This window comes from Oratosquilla oratoria, chromosome 9 (genome assembly GCF_046742065.1).
Source record: "Oratosquilla oratoria isolate Oo_2021 chromosome 9, ASM4674206v1, whole genome shotgun sequence".
NCBI classification, from domain to species: Eukaryota; Metazoa; Arthropoda; class Malacostraca; order Stomatopoda; family Squillidae; genus Oratosquilla; species Oratosquilla oratoria.
Genome location: NC_134785.1, coordinates 62912911 through 62927910, shown reverse-complemented (window position 1 = coordinate 62927910; position 15000 = coordinate 62912911). Strand labels below are relative to the sequence as shown.

At 37.1% G+C, this 15000-nt stretch overlaps 1 protein-coding gene across 2 annotated transcripts in view; it reads right to left on the bottom strand.

The window, feature by feature from the left end:
• The window catches only part of LOC143028499 (uncharacterized), a 313895-nt gene that overhangs the window by 57012 nt on the left and 241883 nt on the right, over nucleotides 1-15000 (bottom strand). The window lies entirely within an intron of this gene.

Here is a 15000-nt window from a genome sequence, read left to right as displayed (position 1 = left end):
GGTGACGCATATGGCTTGACCGATGCCAAGGGATTTTGTTCAGTTGAGGAACGAGACCTTTTGGTCCGTAGGGGGTTCCGGTCGATCTAAACTCGTTTCAGGATCAAGTCCGCCTACCTTCCTTTATCCACATCTGAACTAGATAAGATTGTTTGGCGTCAGTTGGAAAAGAAAATAATTAAAATGTATCACAGTGTTGATGAAATTCGACTTCTCTTATCAGGATGGCCTCTCGTTTAGTCTTTATTATGGTTGACGCCAGGGGATTTTATTCAACTGATGGGAGGACTTTGGGCTACGTTAGGTTCAGCAATTTTTCGTGAAACGGAATCGTCATGGGGACCAATTGGTCTATGGTTGGTCTCCTGTCCTCAGGTCTTTACCTACCTATTTATTCATTTATCAATTTATTCATTTATTCATTTAATAATTTTTTTATTTATTCATTTAGTAATCTGTTTATTTTTCCTTTGACTTGTACCCGACGATATTTTCCCTTCAGGTGACGGAGGAGGGGGGGGGGCATAATGGATTATAAACAATATTGATTGACTAAGACTTCCTTTTTGTCTCATTTAAACTTAAAAAAATCGAATAGTCTCTCAATTTCCTTATACTCAAAAGAATCAAATCGCTAACTTTAAGAACATTTTTTTTTTTCGCCAACGCCAGACGATTATATTTGGCTGACAAGACCTTCCTCAACCATTGGCAGTAAATGACTAATCACGCACAAATTTCATTCCAATCCGGCCATCTTTCTTCTCAGTCCAGTCCGGGATCAATTGTCGTAAATATCACTATTATCGTTAAGTGTAATGGAAGTGATTAATCCCTAGCAAATTTTCAGCGATTTGTGTGTGTGTGTGTGTGTGTGTGTGTGTGTGTGTGTGTGTGTGTGTGTGTGTGTGTGTGTGTGTATGTGTGTGTGTGTGTGTGTGTGTGTGTGTGTGTGTGTGTGTGTGTGTGTGTGTGTGTGTGTGTGTGTGTGTGTGTGTGTGTGTGTGTGTGTGTGTGTGTGTGTGTGTGTGTGTGTGTGTGTGTGTGTGTGTGTGTGTGTGTGTGTGTGCGTGTGTACGTGTGTGCGCGTGTATTTACGTGTGTGGTTGTACATCAATATCTGTGTGTTTGTGCGTGCCCATGTTCGTGATTGTTGATCATTTTAATTCATTATACATTCATGTGAACGAGTATGTACATCTAGACACATGCACACGATGTACACCTACATGACTAGGCAAAGTATGTCGATATATGTCTAAATAGAAACATGGGTTGGGAGGAGGAGGAGAAGGAGGAGGAGGAGAGGGGGTAAGAGGAGAAGTAGCAGGAGGAGGAAGAGGAGGAGGAGGAGGAGGAAGCGAAAATGGAGGAGGTGAAGGTGGAGGAGTATGTGGAGGCTTTTGTGGAGGAGGTGGAGCTAAATGTCTGCAAGTACCTGCATTTACATTGGTACTTTGTCATCACGACTGATAACCACAATTCACTATCGACAGAAGCTTGACCTACTTAAAGAAACATTACATGCTTGAGGCCTTCGTCTAGGGTCTTCACACACTCAGACCGAGGTGAGGAGGAATGGTCTCAAAATTATCATAATTATGGAACAAGATTACTCAGACGGACGTTTGTCTTGTGAGAAAGCCCTCGTTTCATACTTCTAGATAATGTAGGAATATCTAGGTTAAACTCTAGTTATAGCCCCTCCACGGCTATATTTACTATCTTACTTCCTGAGGTTCTCCTAAGTTGCATAAAAAATTCTGCTTCTAGCCCGAGGAACCAGAATAAATTCAGGAGAATTGTTGTTGTTGTTGTTGTTGTTGTTGTTGTTGTCATTTTTTTTCATTTTCATTTTCATTTTCATTTTCATTTTCATTTTCATTTTCATTTTCATTTTCATTTTCATTTTCATTTTCATTTTCTTAAAATGATACATAGGTTTCTCCTTTGACCAGGCAACTTTTCTCCCTTTGTATGAATAAAACTGACAGACATCAATAAGAGGTCAGTAAACTGCCTCCCCATAATAACACAGAACACACGACCAAGTTATTTTTATTTGTCTTTAAAGAAAATATTTTTAGAGGCATATTTGTCGGGTGTAGCGTGTTATTGGGTAATATAAATAAACGATATCTCTTATATAGACGTACTAGATAATTCAATAGGTGTGCTTGCTGTATCATTGCGCAGATAGAAAAAAAGAATATCATCGAATACGAACGCCACGTTTGTTAACAGTGTTGATGTGACGTCATATAGTTACCCTGACGTCATGTCGTCATTCTGATCCAACGTGGATGAACAACGATGACATCACATCTATTCTATGACGTCACTCTATTAAGCTCTCATGTCGTTTATTAGATCCCGCCAATGCAAACGGCATGACGTCATACTGTTTATTTGATTTCACACGCGCGATAGACAAATGTAGGTCATATTCGAAGTGCACCAAATTACAAGGCCAGAAAGAATTGAGTGTAATTAGTAACTAACTGGCAAGTTGACAAAGAGTTTGTCAAGTGGTGTCAGGCAATTCAGCTCGTTGGTTCATCGTCTTCCTACCTCTACGATTCTTTTCTCTTTAACTAAACGAAATCGTCAATTATTATTTATATGTCATTCAACTAGTCTTCCAACTAGAAAGCGTTCTAGTTACAACACGTTCTTTAGGGTGTTTAAAAGAGCTGTTGTCTATGACCTGTTTTATTATTATTTTTTTAATCTACTATTGACCTCCCTATCCCTGCCTCCCTCAAAAATTAAAAAATTATACTTTTAAACTGTCATCCCAATGTTTATTTTTGTTCTGATTGTTACCAAATTATTCCCTTTCCCTCGTGTACATAAAAGTCTTCTTGACTCGTGCCCAATCCCTTCCAACCGATGGCACCTTATACAAGTTATATTCTGTCTGACACCAAAACGATTTTACCTAAACTGGAACAGTAAAAGAGACAAATTATTCTACTCTCAAGTCATCTCGTAGCTGATGACAGACGACTTAACTCAGCTATAGGGAAACCTCGTTTATATTGACACAAAACTTTGATTATTCTAGCAGTCGTTGTATGTTTTTTATCATCGGAGTAGCCCAGTCTGCTGGTACTGTTGTGTGACGTCATGTCAGAGAGGTAGAAAGTGATTTCGGACACATCGATCTTGCATGACGCCTAAGACCTATGCCCTTGTTGCACACAATGATGCGATATTATTTTAAGCTCTCCTTGTAGCGTGCTCCTGACTACACCGAAATAACTTCAAAACAATGATTAATCACGATAGTGACGATAATAGTAACAATGACACTACTATTTCAGCCCCCCTCCATCCATTCCATTCTCGATCTTCCCCTCAGGCTCACTCCATCCACCTCTGCCTTCCACGCTCCATTTGCTTGTCTTTCTTCACCTATTCTTTCTATATGCCCAAACCATACCAGTATTAATTGGTCTACCCTATCTGCTAGCTCCATTTCTACCTCTATTCTCTTTTTCACTTCTTCATTTCTCAGTCTATCCTAGTAACTCCGGCCATAAGTCAGCCCCCATCTCAAAGGTATTCAGTCTCTTCAATCCTACCTCCATTAAAGTCCAACTATCTGCCCGGAACAGTGCCGTGGACACAATTACCCCTTCGTACAGTCTTCTTTTTCGTTCATCTAAAAATACCTATTTATCATGACATTTTTCACTCCCCAAAGACACTTGCTTGTTTCCTTGTAGTGATGCAGCATCTAAAGTCCCTCTCACTAGTTGCTAGGGTGCTAGATTTCCTAAACCTGATTACAGGAGGTGAGGACGGGAAAGGTTAAGAACCTTCTTTTTAACCCATTACCTATTCTAGTTTCCCCCGCCTTTGTCCCTTTCTTCACTTTATTCATTTTTATTTTTATTAATGTTTTTGTTTTACATATCTTAGTAGGCTCTGTTGCCTCCAATCATTCCTCTTTGTCAAGTTCCATTTAATTATAATATTTTCCTTCAGTTATAATTTTCTGTCTAGTGGAATGGAAGTTGTATTTTTCTTTTCTTTCTTATGTTAATTTTTATACAGCGTGATTCTCTGAGGTACACTCAAGGAATCCCCCAAGAGCACGTATGCAAGGTCCTAAGTGAGCTTTGCAGTGACATAGTGATTTCTTTAGTCCAATGATCTTTAACTTTATATTTAAGATCCTCCCCAAAGGGCGTGATCTTACAATCGTGAACCAATTGAATTTTCTTCTCCACCCTTTCCCCAATCAGATTCGTTGTTACAAGTCTATATGGCAATATTGTTTACTTAAGCAATCTCGAATCTCTGCATATCTCACTTAGGTTACAAAATTCTTAAGTCAGCAATGGGCCCCCGGCCATTGTTTATAAACACAACGAGGAGAGCGAACTTATGCAAATTACTCGCATGCTGGTTGTGTTGTTTATAAACACCTAAACCAAAAAAAAAAAGCAACCCCCGTCTTCTACCCTTCTTTCTACTAGCTTTTCTACCAGCCTTTTACACACAAGGGTGCCGCGGAGATGAATGAAATAGACCGAAGGTAACCAAAATACAAGAACCAGATCCTAGTAATAAAAAATAGCTGTCCCTATCTCCTCTCGCTAGTTCCCTTAAAACGGTTAGACAAAAATAAATAAATAGATGAATAAATTGATGAATAAGTAAATAGATAAATAGATAAGTAAATAAATAAATAAATAAATAAGTAAATAAATAAACAAATAAATAAATAAATAGATAAATAAATAAATAGTAAAAAATAAATAAAAAAGAAGAAGATGGGGGTTCGTGGTATGGAAGACGACTGTTCTCCTCACGCTATGCAAACAATGTCTAAGCACTTAAAGCAGCCAGACGCCCTGGTATGCAAAGCGTTTAATATCGAACGAGGCCGATAGTGTTCCCTATGCAAGACGGATTTAACAAGCCAAGGCAGTTTCAATTTGGTGTCGAGCATGTCCCCTTTTATGATCAGGTCGTCCGTGCTGATTATTCAGGCCACAGCGGCATTTAGGACGAAGAAATTTTAATGAACTCGAACGCATATCTTGGGCAATGACGTTGCGGCGAGTGCTGACGACGTTCGCCTGTCAATTGGAACGTTTGTGCCCCTAGTGGAGTCTACTGTTTCTCTTCTGGATCAAGCGCAGGCGAGGATGTTCTTCAACTTATACATTTGTCTCTGCTGCGCTTCGGATGTTCTGTTTCGACTAACATTAGATTATTTTATTCAAATGAGGAGAAATTGTGGACATGAATGAATCAGAAGTGTGTAGAGATGCCACCACGTATCAGTGATACAATGGTTAGCGTGCTATGTTAGATATGATAACTTTGTGTTGGGTTTTACTCTAGTGCGAAATGGTATTTCAACAAAATTAGCAAGAATCCATTCATGCCATCATACTTCAGATAAATGCTCGCCAATATAACAATATACTAGTTATAAGTGCTGAAAGTTGCACGTGTAATGATAACTTTGTGTTTGCTCTTACTCTAGTACGAAAAAGTATTTCAATAACAATGTACTAGTTATAAGTGCTGAAACCTTGTGGTGAAGCTCAAATTAAACTTTAGATAATTAGAAAACTCAATGCTTGCAGTTAGTGATATCACATATTCTGTATTCTAGAAGTATTACTTGCTGTAAACAGCAGTTATGATTTAGCAATTTTTAGTTAACAGAATAAAAGATGTAATACTTAACTTACGTAAGTTAAAATACAGGCCCATGTTCGTTTTCTTTGATGTGCTATAAGATTCGCTAATGTATGTAATTTTCTATAACTATTTATTCTCATTATCAAAGATATATCGCATTAGCATAATCGTCTCATTTTAGAAAATCATACGTTTCATAATGGATAGGCATTCGCGTGATAAACTTGTCTTTCTCGAATGTTCTATAACGTTTTTGTTTTGTGAGTTTTGTGTATTTGTGTATTTATCATGTATTCATGATAATTTTATATTACGTGATATTTATTAATCTATTCCTTTTTTTATTCTAGCTACTGTTAGACAACTTTATTTGTCTATGTTACCTCTAGTATCAAACATTTAAGTCTGTTACAATACATCCCTTCTGTGTTGAAGAATATTTGTTATTTTATCCTCTCTAATACTAAATAATTTCATTATTGCATTGTACCCGTAGGGTAGCGAAAATATACTGTGAAAGTTTTTAGATTTTTGTCTTGAGTGTGTTTTTGTTTTAAAATTTATCAAAATACATTATTCAATATGAGTAATACTATATTTTAATAGTTAGAAAACATTTTAGTATTCGAGATATGTTTTCCTTCTTTGGTACACAAAGAACAATAAAAAGGTAAAATATATAATTACATAGATAAATAAATGAATAAATAAATAAATGAATAGATTAATTAGATAAGATATATTATTGAATAAACAATTGAATAAATACAAAAAAAGCAAAAAATCGTTAATTACTATTCAGTGACCAAATTACAGTGGTAACTTTGTTGAGATTAAATCCATCCATTTAGCAAGGAGCTATTGTTGGTCGTCTAATATAGGATCCAGTGGCATTTGTAGAACTTCATCGGATTTAGTCCTGCTAGTTAATTGACTTTGTCATTTTGACTCAGGGTTGTACTGAGGTTGGCACTGTGACTCGTTTGTTACATAGTCACGTGCAAATACCATCTTCCTATTTATGACACTGATACTCGAAAGAATGCCTTTCATTAATATGTGATAATTTTTGCAGCAATTGTCCTAGAAATAAAAGAACAAATAGATAAACTAATACAATTAAATTTAATTGAATAAATAGAATAGGATAAAGTCAAATATAGTTAATAATTAGATATTATGAGGTAAAAGAGTATAGGACAAGAAAAGTAAAACTAAATAAAATTGAATAAAACAAAATCGCACATGGACAAGTTTATAGTGCGTAGCTTACGTCACTAGAAACACTAGATATTCCTAAGCTTCATTCAGTCTGTGTTTATGCAGACAGAACAGGGTCATGACTTTTATCTATAACTGTACTGGGGAGGAGGCAAGGACCTCTTAGAGAAGATAACGTGGACAGAAGAGATACTTCACGTTTCACGACGTCATTTACGTTGAGAAACTTACTATCGAGAGCAGCTTTCACTGAAGTGTGCTCAAACGGTTACACAAGATAAGGATAAATCGGTCAACTTTTTCGATCCTTGTCATGATAGAATACCTTATCGTTACTAAATAAAATCGACTGGGGTTAACCAGAATAAAAATATGCTCATTCGTTCGAAAGAGGTTTAAGCGTGCATTTTTGTAAGGGTATTTGTATATACACGCACGTACGAGTACTGACACACACGCACACACACACACACACACACACACACACACACACACACACACACACACACACACACACACACACACACACACACACACACACACACACACACACACACACTCACTCACTCGCTCACTAACTGCACGACCCGGTGGCACGGTTGATAGAGTCTCCGGTTGTCGCTACTGCGGTCCGGGTTCGAATTCCGCCCAGGGCTGAAATAATTTTAGTATTGCTGGGCTACGAGTCGTTACTCTAACTCTCGTGGGCGGGGAGTTGGGTGTGTGTGTGCGTGTAAAGGTCACAGCATTACCCATAGATCGGTCATATACGAGCTTTGAGTTCTCTTCTGGGAGGAAATAGCTGTCGATCACGAGTCCCAACACGTGATTCAAAGACCATTGTGAATACACACACGCACACACACACACACGCACACACACACACACACACACACACACACACACACACACACACACACACACACACACACACACACACACAACCACACACACACACACACACACACAAATTTAAAGGACATTAACTTGTGCGCTCTGAATATATATATAAATATATATATATATATATATATATGTATATATATGTATATGTATGTATACACACACACACACACACAAAACACACACACACACACACACACACACACACACACACACACACACACACACACACACACACACACACACACACACACACACACACACACACACGCACACACACACAAATTTAATGGACATTAACTTGGGTGCTCTGAATTTAATTTCCACTTTACTACTCATGGTGGTCAATGAATATGATGACCATTTCTGTTCCATTACAGATCCACGTACACGCACGCGATTAAGAGCATTAACATAAAATCTCTGTTCATTGGTGTCAGTCTGACTACATAGGGCAAAAGTGACGGCTTCGGCCATAGCCAAGGGCCTATTGGTATGCTTTTTTTTTAGGAAATTTTTGTGATTCATAATTTTCCAATCCCATGGCCCTTCAAAATCACGTTTACTGTGCCCGGTCACCATAATGAATACGATTTAAGCCACGCCCCATAACATAAGCTCCGCCCATATGTACTTATATGGAAGTTGAACCCTTCTTTACCTACGGGGGTGGGGTCGGGTGGGGGGTCAGGGGGGTCGCGGTGATAAATGAAATACCCAGACGCCAGAAATAATCACAGGAAAAAGGACCGTCGGGCACGGAAGGTGTGAACACTCTTTGGAGCGTTGGTATACTTTGTATTGTTTTCTGTTTTGTCTGCAGACGACTTTAATCGGCTGAGTGGAAGCGAACCGTGGACAGAATGGGAACTTGTTAATCTTCCCTTCTTGTCTTGTTTCGTTATTTAGCACAAAACCTAATTCCTTAAATTTGTTTAATTCAGTTAGCCTTTGGTTTTTGTAGAAGGATATTACTTTTTTTTTTTTTTTTTTTTTTCTTTTTACTTGATCCGTCATGGTATCCTACCATTTTTTCATTTTACCTCGGAGGTCTTACGTTTTTTTGTTTTTTTTTAAACGTACTTTTTATCCGTCATGGGATCCTGCCATTTCTGCATTTCACCTTAGAGCTCGGCGATATTACTCACCAATTCTGTTACACCATCTAGCGTTATAACCCTCGACCATGACAGTGAAAGGTTTAATCAATACGTTTGCACTAATTCTTATCTGATAAGATTTACGATTTTCTGAATCTATTGAATTCATTTCTCAAATGTTTTGTAATTCACATTGACACCAAATCTTTCAAAAACTTATAATATCAAGATAAGAATAAGTTATGCTGATAGTAACATTTTTCTGCGAATGAATATTCTTGATGATTGGTGCAATATAAAATTTTATTATTATGCGCAACTGCACTTATCATCATGGTCGACATGACGTCATAATCTTTGTTCCCGAATGCGTCGGAGTAATGTCACGTGTACCTAGATGCTATCACTCCCTTGATTGTCTTTTGCTTAATTAATTTCTAAAACATGGAGACCTATTACATAGATTTTATTACAGGTAAGAACAGACTACTGATTTTATACAATTCAGAGGACGCATTTTAGATTACTAAATTTCATCACGAGGTATTCCATTCGCGAATGATTGTTTGTGATTATTTTCTTGGATAACATCAATCTTATTCAACTGAAGATATAATTATCAATCCTATGAAGGTCAAAACTCATCCACGGATAAATTCGCAACGGAAATAATGTCGTTTGCGACAATGATATCGCCGTCGCTCTATTAGTATCTCCATCGGTATGAACCTGACCTAAGCTAAGCTAACCTAACTTAAACCTTAAATCATAAATTAATCTAAACACTGAACCTAAACCCTTAGCCTAAACCCAAACATAAACCCAAAACCCTAAACCTAGACCTTAAACCTAAACCTGAACCTAACCTAGTTTTGACCTCGGCGATAGTTTCGTTTTATATTAGGCCGGTGTGACTGCCCAGCGGCGCCGTTGTGGCTTGTTGTTGACACTAAAGTCTTCCTTACGAGTTATTAGTCTCGAAAGGTTATGAGAGTATCTTAACCATGGGGGAGATGGTGGTCCTTATATAAAGTTGTGGCTGCTGTCGCCAGGTGATTTTATTAAGCAAATTGATCTTGCCCAAAATCTGGCCATATAATGAGACACCGGTTTTACCAAATCTAGCGCCAACCAGCATTGAAAGTCCAAATTCAGTGTAAAGACGTCGATCTGGGAATGCGACAAATTAAATACGAAATACCTTCACATGGACAGAGTAGTGACAAGATTTATTTGGACGGCTGCGTATTTTTTGGCCCCAAGGACACGGTAGCCTGGCTGCGTATTGCTAACTGAGATTGCGCCAATTGATTCGGAACAATCTGAGCTTCCAATCAGTGATTAGCACGGGTCTCGTTGCAGCTCAGATTTGGCGGTGTTTAATCTTTGCGTTCCCCAGTTTGAGCCACAACGGTTGCTGCTGAATGACACTTGCCCTGGCTGTCCCGATGCAGATTGCAAAGGGTTCGTTGCAGGACATTGCAAGCAACTTCTCTTCCCATGAAATTTGGTGGTGTTTTATCTTTGCGTTCCACTGTTACACACGATGTAGGTGTGATGTCATACTTAGTACACGATACCATTAATACTTTTAGTAGACTGAAAGCATAAATATACGTGTTACTAGCTCACTCCAAGGGATTTAATTCAGTTAAGGAATATTTTTACAAATCAAGGGTTAAAGGGATTTTCTAAAAGAGCCTTGTCATACCACCCATCTCTCGAACTTCTTCATAGATCGTATCTTTGTTGAGATAGACACAAACACCGATACGGAGAGAAAAACGACACCCGCAGTCACGGACCGCATTTTCCCAGGACGAAGAGATATGAAACGCATACGAAGAAAAATGGGAAGCAAACAGATTGCATGTGTCTCTCGTGGCCGATTGAACGATAAGAAACGAGAGAGAAAAAAAAAATTCCCAGGTGACAATTCCACGTGTCTTCGTAAGTCAGTTACGTTATGTATGATACTTTTCCTTTTGTTCTGTCTACCGAGAAACTGTTTTATTAATCTCTTTGGTCTTGGCTTCTTGACTTCTCTACAGAGGGTAGGATGCCTAGTTCCACACTCCGTCCCGTTTTAGCCGCCTTTGCGACCCAAGTGGGAGGGCTCAGTGGCAGTATTCTTTTTCCCCCTACCACAAAGGAAAGGAGAAAATGGATATATATATATATATATATATATATATATATATATATATATTATATATATATATATATATATATATTATACATGTATATATATATATATATATATATATATATGCATATATATATATATATATATATATATATATATATATATATATATATATATATATATATATATGAGGAGCTAAGATGAGAGGGAGGAAAGGGTGGCTGGAGGGGAGTGGAATGGGTGGGATTAGGTACGTGTCTTTGTCTTGGCTACCTCCCTTATAAGGGGGGAAATGCTGTTGGTATATAGATGGATGTAGTAGCCACCGCAATCAGTACAGTGGAAGAGTAAACAAAAAAAGACCAATTAGTTCATGGTGAAGCCGCTGATATATACACGAATCGATTAGATAAATAGAACATAGATAAATGAATGAATGAATGAATAAATGAATAAATGGGTAAACAAGTAAAAAAATAAATAAATAAATAGACAAATAAGCAAATAAAATGCATAAGTAAATTGATTGATAGGTAAATAGATAAGCAGATAAATTAGTAAATGAAAATGTAAATAGATAAATACTAACTAAATAAACGAGCTCTTGAATTAATTAGTAAAATAAAGAATAGATAAACTTATAAGTAAACCAATTAAAAAACACCGATAGTAGCTCAAATCAATTAAGAATAGATTGATAAATCGATAAGTAATTAAGTAGATACATTAAATGAAAGAGACCCGGAACTCAAAAGAACGAAATTACTTGATATGGCATTATCAAGCATTAGTATCGCTGAAACAACCAATGGTAGCCTTGACATCAAATGTAAACAAAACACTCACCTATTCATTCATCACATCACATGTACGCTCATTCATTCATGACTAAATACTACACTATTTACTACACTATTTACTACACAACTGTCAGAAAACTTGTTCCACACACACTCATTATGTATAATTGTATGGCAGCCTTGACATCAAATGTAAACAATAAAAGCTTCACCCATTCATTCATCACATTACATGTACGCTCATTCATTCATGACTTAATACTACACTATTTACTACACAACTGTCAGAAAACTTGTTCAGAGTACCACCCCACACACACTCATTATATACAATTATATGGCAGCCTTGACGTCAAATGTAAACAATAAAAGCTTCACCCATTCATTCATGACGTCACGTGTATGCTCATTCATTCATGACTTAATACTACACTATTTACTATATTCCTGAGACGCAACTACTACAGATTATAAACTGTCGGAAAACTTGCTCTCGGCACAACCACCACCCCACACACACACTCAACTTGTTTAATTGTATTTCTGTCGCCGATACTTGTCCGTGGGGTGACTCGGAGATGAATAAGGTAGTTTAGAGTGGGCCAGACTATAAGGGAAGGTACAACCCAGCAAAGAAGGGTTTGATATACGAGTGATTTCTTTCTTTCTTTTTATTTTTTATCATATTCATCTACTTATTCATGTGTATTTATTGTTTATTTATTTACTTCTTTATTAACTTATTTGTTAATTGATTGATTTATTTATTTATTTGTTAATTTTTTTACGCATTAATCATTTTTTTTTACTAGTTTTATTATCTCTTCATTTATCTAATTAGTTGTGTAGTTAGTTCTCTACTGATCTGTCTACCTATCCAATCCCTAGATAGTTTCGCTTGTGGCTAAAGTTCAAAGCTGATAACATAAGACTGTACTCGCAGGGAGTCAAATGTTTTGCCATCATTGCATGCACACACACACACACACACACACACACACACACACACACACACACACACACACACACACACACACACACACACACACACACACACAAATATATATACATATATATATATATATATATATATACATATATATATATATATATATATATATATATATATATATATATGTGTGTGTGTGTGTGTGTGTGTTGCAATATATTTGAAATTATTTTAGAATGGAATAACGCCGAACTTATATATTTCATTGTCATTCAGAAAATATTTCTAAATATTTAATCAACCTGACTGCGATATAAAGGTTTATTTTCATTATTATCATTATTATTGTTTCTTCTTTTTTATGTGTGCGAACTAATTGGTCTCTGGTTGGACCATCTTTTTTCCGTATTCGATGTGTCCACGACCCCCGGACCTCGAAGGAGACCCACGTAGCTAACCTCTTTGGGAACATTTCACATTGTGAGACGGCGCACTCGGAACAGAAGTATTCTTCAGTCCACTATACAATAGCAATGAGACGAAGTTTCAGCCAAGTGAAGGACAAAGGTGTAGAAGTCCTCAGCAATGCGATGTTGATTCTGCAATGCACAGTTGCAGACGTGCACTACGTGTTGCTTAACGACCAACAAGTTGCTGGTTCGTTGTTGCAGACAAGCTGTTGGTCGGGCCGACTCGGCTAATCCTCAGGACTTGAGCTTCATTTTGGCATCAACAAATGACCTTTTAGCACGGAACACCTTCGCTTGCTTCTGCCAACCGGAGTTGAGTTTTGTCTTATGTGGAGTTTACCTTCCGAGTTGTTTTTTTTTTTTGCTTTTGTTTTTATTCTTGGTCTTATTGTTCTTTTATTTTTTTATTGTTTTTGTCATATTCTTTGGCTTCTTGGAGTTGTTTTTATTTCATCTTTGTTCTTAGATTTTCTTATTTATCTTTATCTGTATATTTATTTTCAACTTCAATTTTCAATCTTTAATATAGACTAGTTCTTTCATGACAAGATAAAGGTGAAGAGTCTACACCGTGAGGCGCTTAGGTGCTTTGGAAACTTTTTTGCATTTGGCTTATATGCTTACACATCAAGTGCAAGCAGTGCCTGTAATTATGGCAGCTATCAGCTGTGGAACACGCAGGACAAAATTGATAACTTTGACTAGAAGTATGGGTTCCTAATCTAAGTTCTTGTTTTAAAGAACATATATTTTCATTTTATTTGTGTGAAATGTCTACTCGTAACTCTACAAAACCCTTATGTTTGAGACTATATTCCTTTATGTTTTGGTATATCGATGTAATTGTATCAAGATTGTTGTATTGAACTTTCTTATATTACTTATTTTTGAACTCAGACAAGGAAGGGGAGTGTTATTTGGTTCTGGGTCAAATTATGGATATGATCAAAGCCATTGTCCAAGTCCATTAAATCACGTAATTTGAAAGAAAATTGTGATTCTTAAGCTGGATAAAGAAATGATGGACAGGTTTGGTAACAGGTTGTAGTAATTTGCCAATTTGCAGCAATCCTTTATAGATTAGAAGTCTATACAAAGGCAAGGTATATTCCACGCCTTGAGGGGATAGTAACACTGGCGCATTTACTTTCCAGGTATTATTTCGTAGATATCTCTTCCACTGGAAGCTCTGGAAGGCTCATTCTTGTGAGATAATGAAATGCCTCGGCGAACTGGAGGAGTGCCTATGTAATTATGATGTGAAAATACAAGGAAAACAAGTGTAAATTTGACATTTTTGGGGGAATCAGACCGTTGGTTATGGCTGTATAGTTGTATGGAAGTGTCTTGTGCGTTACGATATGAACTGAGGGAAAGGATTTAGAGAGGAGAGGTAAGTGTTTGTGAGAAGACAGGCATGTGAATGGTAATTGGCGAGGGAGAAATATTTTTTCTTTTACGTGATAACTGGGCTTTCATGGACTTGAGGAACATGTATGGTAGTGTCAATAGAAAGGTTTGGTGGGTTAGGAGATCAACTGAGAGAATGATTTTAGAGAGGAGAGGTGTTTGTGAGAAGACAAGCATGTAAATGGTATTTGGCAAGGGACAAATACTTTTCTTTCTCCGTGGGAGGTGGGCTTTCGTGGACTTTAAGAACATTTATGACAGCGTCGATAGAAAGGTTTTGTGGAAAGGAGAATTTTCTCATTTCGGGCAAAAATTCCGTCGGGGAAAAGCAGTT